Here is an 8,428-nt window from a genome sequence, read left to right on the forward strand (position 1 = left end):
TTTGCACAATTTGCACAGTTTTGAGGGGAAAAAAAAGCGCGATACATGCATGCTAGGGTGTAGCGATTTTGAAATTTTTTGAAATTTGATTTGCCTGAGCAGCAAATCAATATCTTTTGGTGAAAAAAGAACCTTACTCTTTTTTTTTTTTAGTTTAGATGAGTTCTTGAGGTTCATCTTTGGATTCTAAATTTTTGATGGGTCCTAGTATTGTTTAAATTTTTTTTCTAAACGATATCAACTTGATACTTAAAAGAAGCAAAATAATATGCTGATTTTGAAAATAATATTTGTTTTTATTAAAAAATTAAAATTAAAAAAGTAGAGTTGTTTTTTTCATTAAAAACCCCCGTCCTCAACAAAACGGGGGTTTTAAGGTATATTTTTGCAAGTATTTTTTAACTAAAAAATTTTTTTAATAAAATTATTATTTATGAAACAAGCATTTTTTTTTTGCTTTTTTTTGAGTCCAAGGTTGACATGGTTTAAAAAAAAAAAAATTCAAAAATATTAGGACCTGTCAAGAATTTGAATTTCAAAGAGGACCCTTAAGATCTCATCAAAATCGAAAAATATTTTTTTACTTTTATCTTATAATTAATAGACATTGATTCGTGTCTCAGTAATATTGGTTTTTAAACTCTTTTTTTTTTGCTATGAAAATCCTCCACCCTAATGCATGCGTAATTAAAATAATCGCTCCATGTAGAGAAGATTTTATCAAGCATTCGAAGCATATTATTAAAACGCACATTAGAATCTATATTTATGTTCTATTTATAGTAGTGAATTCATAAATATAAATTTTGATTGTATTGACTAGGCATTTTTCAGAATGTATGCATGTTATCTTTGTAATACAAGTTTTAGTACTATAGCTTAGTTAAGGGTTCATTTGCAGCGACATAAAGACAACGGACAATTGTGTCTAGAAAATTGTAAAAGTTCTTTTACTGCTTTGTTTAATTTTCTTCGTCATCTGATTTCTTATCACCAAAAAAACACTGACGTCAATCGTGAAGTAGTTTTATTTGAAGGTAAAACCCAAGTAGATATTTTGTGTAACTCTACAGTCAGCTCTGCACTTTGCGCAAACCACCTAATAGATGGTTCTACTAGTAGTCTGAATCCAGTGTCATCTGTGAACTCTTTAGATTTTTTAATTGATGTTAAAACCGAAGGAGCATCACTTGTCACTCAACTTCGTGCTAATAACAGTATACCTTATGGTATCATTCCTACAATTATCCGATCATATAACAATATGACAAGACCATTTTCAGGTTATTTTAAACTAGAACTTAATAGCAGTTTGTTATTAGCTGGTGTTGATTGTGCAATTATTAATCAAGTTTCAAGGAACATGGAATGCAAATTAGAATTATGCAAAAATTCACTTGATTTTCTGTCAACACGTTATCGTATTAATTCATATTTTGCAGGACATTCTTTGATGGTTCAACCTGAAGTTATTTACTATATGCCACAATTAGAATCTCATTGTGGGAGAACTGATTTTGTGTATGGTTAATTTCAATATGTTTCTGTGAAAAAAAAACATTATTTACTTTATTTCAGAACAACAGTTATGTAGAAGCTTTCTTGCTTAATAAATGCAGACTTGGGTGTTAAGTGACTTTTCTGATGGAAGTCGTTTTAGGGAACATTACCTTTTTAGTGATGTTTCTAAAACTTCAATTATGCTCCAATTTTTTTATGATGGCTTAGGTGTAACAAATCCACTTAGAAGTCAAGGTTCTGTACATAACATTGGTGTTTTTTATTGCACTATCAAAAAACCTCTTACCAGTATTCAACTCATGTTTTGGTAATGTTCATTTGTTAGCAATGGGCTATACTCATGATATTGCAATTTATGGATGTGGACCAATTTTAGAAAAATTTGTATCTGAAATAAAGGAGTTAAGCACTCTTGGATTAAATGGAATATTTCCAGTTTTAGGAAATCATACAATTTATGCAAGTCTTTGTCAAGTTACTTGTGATAATTTGGCTCTCAATAGTTTATTTGGGTTTATTGAATCTTTTTCAGCCAGTTATTTTTGTACAATTTGCTATGCAACTAAAGACGATATTCAGACAAAATTTGAAGAAGAACTGTTTGAGAAGCGTACTGTTGATAGCTACAAAACAGATCTCGCTAACTTGAAAGCAAGTAGGTTGAGCAATGAAAGCAATACAGCTAAATCAAAAATCCATTTTAGAGGTGTTAAGACTGAATGTCAACTTAATAAAATAAAAGGCTTTCATGTTACTTATAACTGGTGTCTGGATATTATGCATACTTTATTGGAGGGTGTTGTACTTGTTGAGTTAGGTTGTATTTTTCATGGTTTATGTGAGCTTGACAAGTGTCTTTAACCTTATCTGAAATAAATAAAGCTATGTGTTTATTTTGGGGTAAAATAACTGTTGAAAAGAATCATAAGCCTGTACAAATTTTAAAAATACACGAACCAGGTCATGTACTTGCACCATCAATGAAAGCAGTACAGTGCTGGGCTCTGCTTAAGTATTTGCCACTAGCAGTAGGAAAAACTGTTCCTCCCAAAAATAAACACTGGAAATTTCTGCTTCACTTGTCCCATTTAGTCAATTTGATATTTGCACCAAACTTTACACATGAAATGTCTGTTTATATGAAACATGTTATTTCTGATCATCTATCTATGTTTAGTAAGTTATACTGTAGCGAAGAAGTTAGGTTGCATCCTAAGCATCATTTTCTTGTACATCTGCCAACCATAATTATGAAATCTGGTCCACTTGTTGGCATAAGTTGTATGCGGGATGAACTCGAAAATTCATTTTTTAAGAGATATGCACACATTGTATCTAATTTTACAAACATTTGTTACACTCTAGAGAACAGACATCAGCAGCAGGCTTTGGAAACTCAACTATCTAATGAACATATCCGCAATGTTGTAACCGTGGTTAAGCACATCATTGTACCTACTTATTCACTTCCTTATGTTAATGCCATACAGAATTCACTGTGTTTTAACTCATGTGAAGAAGTTGCTGTTTCAAAGACATTATATGTTGCAAGTGTTGTATACAAATAAGGTCATTTTATTGTTGTCAATGTAGATATGGATACTGGGTTACCAATATTCGGAAGAATTTTTTGTTTTATTTCATGTGCAAATTACAATCAAAGTGCGATGTGTGATGGGAAGAATATTGACGAGTGGCATTTAGTTCTAGAACAGAAAAACAGAAAATTTCACCTATCACCTTCATTCTTATGAAGTTATATATCCTTCTCAGCCTGTTTATGAGATTTTGAAACTTAATAATTTACTTGATTATCACCCACTTCACTGTCATTCTTTGTTAAGTAGTTTAGAAAAAAGGTTCTTCATTAGAATACCTTATCACATTTTTTAATGTTTTCTTATGTAATACATAATATATTATGAAAGTAGAATACACCCTGCAGTTGTTTAATATGACTCTTAAAATCTACATTTTAAATTTTTTTAAATGTAATTCTGTATTTATTTATTTACTATTAGATTTTTTAGTTGATAAGTTTTACTCAAACTATCAGCTAATTTTTTTGGAGACACTTTGTCAGCTGAGAATCAAGAGGCTGTATGTTCATTTTTTTATTTTTCCCAGTAAATAGAGTTTCGAGTTTTACTTTGTAAAAACGTTCTTCCACAAAGATTCACTAATTATTTGAATATTTCATAAAATTTTATTATTCTTGTGACTAAATTTAGTTGACACACATGCAGTAGTTGACAAAGTCCATGGATTGTTGAACATTTAGTGATAAAAAACTGGAAAAACACAAAATGTGGATACAGCCTCTTGGTTCTTGGTTGACGCTTTACAAGTTCTAACCTTTTTCAGCACGCCTATGTTAATGTGACCAGATCATATTTTAGATTTTAGTTTATATTTTGTTAAAATAATGAGTCTTATCAGCACATTGGAATCTATACTGGATTTGTTGATTCTTCCTAGTGAAGTACAACAAAGTTTAATCGGTATGCTTAATTTTCAGGTCTATTTTAATTATTTTTTTTGAAAGTTTATCTTAATCAATAAAAATAATTTAAAGGTATTTTGATGATATAATTTAGAATCTGGATTTACTTTGAGTTGATTTTTATTAGCCACAGAAGATGATCTTGTTCAACTAGGATTTAGAATGGCAGAGAAAAGATTACTTCAGGCATGGATTTGAAGTCAAATAAATTTATCACAAACCATTCCATCAAAGTCCGAACCATCTGTCAGTGAATGCACTCCCCCACAGTGCTCATCGAGTAGTAGTGTAGCTCATTCAGCTTTATCCAGTAACAATGACTGCTCTGCTACTACAGCTACAAGTTCAATATGTTTCAAGGTTTTGACGAAGTAAAAATGACTTAACTAAAAAATATGCGTAATTTAAATACTAGCCAAAATAAGCTAGTTTAAAATTTTCAATTTTAATATTGATGCTTTCATGCTAGGTTTGATGGTTTTCTATAATGACAAGATGACTTATAAAAAAATATTATGTATTATAATAAGTTAATATCTTAAATCTCTATCATTAGTTATGTTGCATTTTTATAATTTTATTGAAAACATTCTTCTTTTTTTTTCTTTTTTATTTCTTATTAACACAATTAAATATTATGTTACATACATTTCGATTTCATTAATTTTTTTAGAACTTAAGAGTAGATAATATTCTCTCCAAGCAGACACAACAACATGTTCCTATCTGTGGTCAGTTATTGACAGAGAAGTTAAAGGCTGGAGGTCTTATTACCAAAGCCGAAATGTAATTTTTTACTAAAGTTTGTAGGCGTTATTTAATGAACAATTGTATAGAGTAAGTATGATAAGTCAGAAGTAAGTCTAAGTCAATTGTTGATTGTTTTCCTACTTTGCACGATGGTACAGCTAGTGGCTATGTGAGTCATAAACTTGTTATATTAAATTGTAGCAGTAAGAGTAAATTGTAAGGGCCATGTGAGACTGTAAGTGTTACAGTAGGTGTTAAATGTAAGACTCTAGGTAATATTGTAAAAGTTATTGTGTATTATACAACAGTGTTGCAGTGTAACACTAATATTGTAAGTGTAATACTGTAACACCATTACACTGTAAGTGTAACACTGTACAATACTATATTGTAAGTGTTAGACTATAGATTTTTTTAGGGATACTTCTTTGATAGAAATCATTTACTGGAAAGCTTTACTGGAAAATCATTTACTGGAAAGAATACTTTGTTTGAAGCAGACGGTCAAATTGTAAAGACATAGCAACACTATGGAAACATTCACCACCAAGCATAAAGTAAATATTTTACTTTAATAATAAGCTTATTTTACTTTACACAGTAAATAAATTTTTTTTCTTGCTTTTTTTTATTCCTTTAACTAGAATAAGTCTTGTCAACAATGATGGTGTTGAAAGTTCTATTCGGTTACTCCGTGAACAAAGACCAAATGTTCAAAACAAGTTAGAACTTAATCAACTTATGGAGGTGACGAGAGACCATCGGCGTGCATGGAATAATACAGCATCTCCATCAATCACAGAAATTGTTTGTCAGTATCCACGATTCCTTGATATGCCTGAAACAGTATGGTTTGTTTTTTGTGCCTATTATGTTATATAATTTATTTTATTTATGAGAGCAAACGCTATGACTTAGATAAACTAATAAAAAATTTAATGAAATAAAACATTTTAAGTTTTACTATATTAAATATTTTCAGATTTTTAAAGAATTCCAGATTATAAATTCTGTTGAGATGCGACTGCATGTTCAGTGGCAGGGATATAAACTAGGAATACTAGAACATGCCCGATCAAAACCATTACTGATTCCCCTAATGTCTTGTTTAACAAATGAGTTGGATGATGTATAATTTAAGTATTTGTTAAGATTCAGCTTTATTTGCTTTTTGATTTATTTTTTTTTTCAATATTTTATTAGCTCTTTGCTTTTGAATTTATTTTAAGAATATTTTTTTTTATTTGTTATTTTTTTGTAAATTATAACAAATTATTATTTAGACAAGAAAAGTATAGTTGCTGTAAAGTGTCTTGTTTGGCTGCTCCCAACACCGCCACAAAAAGCAGTAAAAAAAGCTCGTTTGCATCCAAGCGTTGTCATGGAAAATCTGTTTTTTGACTTTAAGGTATATATATACCTTGTGTGTATGTGTGTGTGTGTGTGTATGTGTATATATATATATATATTTTATATATACATATATTATATATATATATATATATACATATATTATATATATATATATATATATATATATATATATATATATATATATATATATATATATATATATATATATATATATATATATATACATATATTATATATATATATATATATATATATATATATATATATATATATATATATATATATATATATACATATATTATCAGAGGCGTAGTAAGAATTTTTTGGTGTTCGAGATACGTAACTTCCAGACATGGAGCAAACTCCAAACATTTATATGTTTATAATAATGTCAAATAATGAGGGTTTGCAAAAAATTGCGATGATTGGAGGCTGGGAAAAAAAAAGCCCCAAAATTTTCGCCCCCCCTGCCCCGAACGTGAGAGCAACAAGTCGATGAATTATTTTTTATACTATTGTCAACTAGACTTATATTCATCGATAAATTTTAGATTTCATTTTAAAATATTTTAGCGTTCAAAAATTATGACCATATAAAGTTTAAACCCCCTCAATTTGAGGGGGTTGCAAATTTTATATGGTAATAATTTTTAAACGCTAATAGATAATACTGTGAAACTTAAATTTTATCGATGAATATAAGTCTAGTTAAGAATAGTACAAAAAATACTTCATCAACTTGTTGCTCTCACGTTTGGGGCAAGGGGGCGAAAATTTTGGGGCTTTTTTGTTCCCAGCCTCCAATATTCGCAATTTTTTGCAAACCCTCATTATTTGACATAAGTATAAACATATAAATGTTTGGAGTTTGCTCCATGTTTGGAAGTTACCTATCTCGAACACCAAAAAATTCTTTCTACGCCTCTGTATATTATATATATATATACATATATTATATATACATATATTCTTATTCTTACTATATATATATATATATCTATATATATATATATATATATATATATATATATATATATATATATATATATATATATATATATATATATATATATATATATATATATATATAGAGAGAGAGAGAGAGAGAGAGAGAGAGAGAGAGATACAGTAGACTGCCGGTTATTCAAACCTCCACAGGAAACAAGAATAAAAACGGAGTGCATGAGTCTGTTAGAAGAAAGCTCACAGAGAATAAAAGTCGCATTGAATAAGATTTAGATTTGTGTCTTAGCATAAAATTTCAGTTAAAATTGTCTTTTTGCAGGATGACACAATTGACAGTGCGTTAAAAACATTTAAAGACAGAGGAGTAAAACAACCAATGCTACTCTATGTATCTGGTCAATATTTTATCAAAGCAGACAACACTGTTATTAGGGGTCGTCCATAAAGTACGTACGCCAAAAATTTTGAAATTTGACCCTCCCCCTCCCCCCTGTTGCCATGCGTACTTTTATGTCCCCCCCCCCCTTAAAAGTACGTACGTTTCTCAAATACCCCCCCCTCAAATATTCCCCCCCCCCCATCCCTCTTTTATTTTTTTTTTCTCAATAAAAAAGTTTAATTTAAAATAAAAAAGTCGGAGGGTACCTTAGATACTTTATACGACCCCAAAGCTCTTTGTTTGCGCATTTTAAAAACGTCTTTAAGTATATATGCAAATAATAATTTAAATAAATTTAAAACTTTGCGAAGGTAAGTGTGTATTTGGGCGAGAGGTTAATGCGGCGGCAATAGACGACGGAGATCCAGATTCGCTTCCCGGTGAAACCCATGTTAAGCTTTTTTTTGTTTTAATAACGAACTAAATGTAAATAAACTATACTTAAGGTGGACGTTTTTTTCAGGCACCCCTCTTTAGTAAGTAAAAAACGAGTCTAATGTGAGATCAGTAATATTGAAAACAAAGGGTAAAACCCAGTGGGAGGGGGCAACAGCAAATTTTGTACCCTTTTGCTAATTTAAGAAGCTTTTTATTTTAGCAAAACCTAGCGGTCAAATTTGGAAGATTTTGATACGCCATTGACACGTTTATTTTGGGGGTGACTCCGTCCCATCAATTACGGCCCTCAGGTCTTACTCAGGGCCAGTATATAAGAGGTGGCATGTGTGCATGGGCCCCCTCAGGATTTTTTGATGTTCCAGATAGAACACTTTCACACATCGTGCAAACTTAAGTTTGTTAATATGCCAAATGAGGTGGCCTTGCAAAAAATTTGGATGGCGGAGGCCTGGGAACAAAAAGTCCTAAAGCGTTTG

The 8,428-nt window shown here is 30.3% G+C and overlaps 1 long non-coding RNA gene across 1 annotated transcript; it reads left to right on the forward strand.

The window, feature by feature from the left end:
• The first annotated feature begins 3,889 nt into the window (after window positions 1-3,889).
• LOC136078060 (uncharacterized) lies at window positions 3,890-7,688 on the forward strand. The gene is made up of 7 exons (XR_010637491.1): window positions 3,890-4,022; window positions 4,119-4,395; window positions 4,698-5,331; window positions 5,419-5,620; window positions 5,757-5,903; window positions 6,058-6,182; window positions 7,434-7,688. It is a non-coding gene; the product is annotated as an uncharacterized LOC136078060 (long non-coding RNA).
• The last annotated feature ends 740 nt before the right edge of the window (window positions 7,689-8,428 follow it).

The sequence above is a fragment of the Hydra vulgaris genome, chromosome 03 (genome assembly GCF_038396675.1).
Source record: "Hydra vulgaris chromosome 03, alternate assembly HydraT2T_AEP".
Lineage (NCBI taxonomy): Eukaryota > Metazoa > Cnidaria > Hydrozoa > Anthoathecata > Hydridae > Hydra > Hydra vulgaris.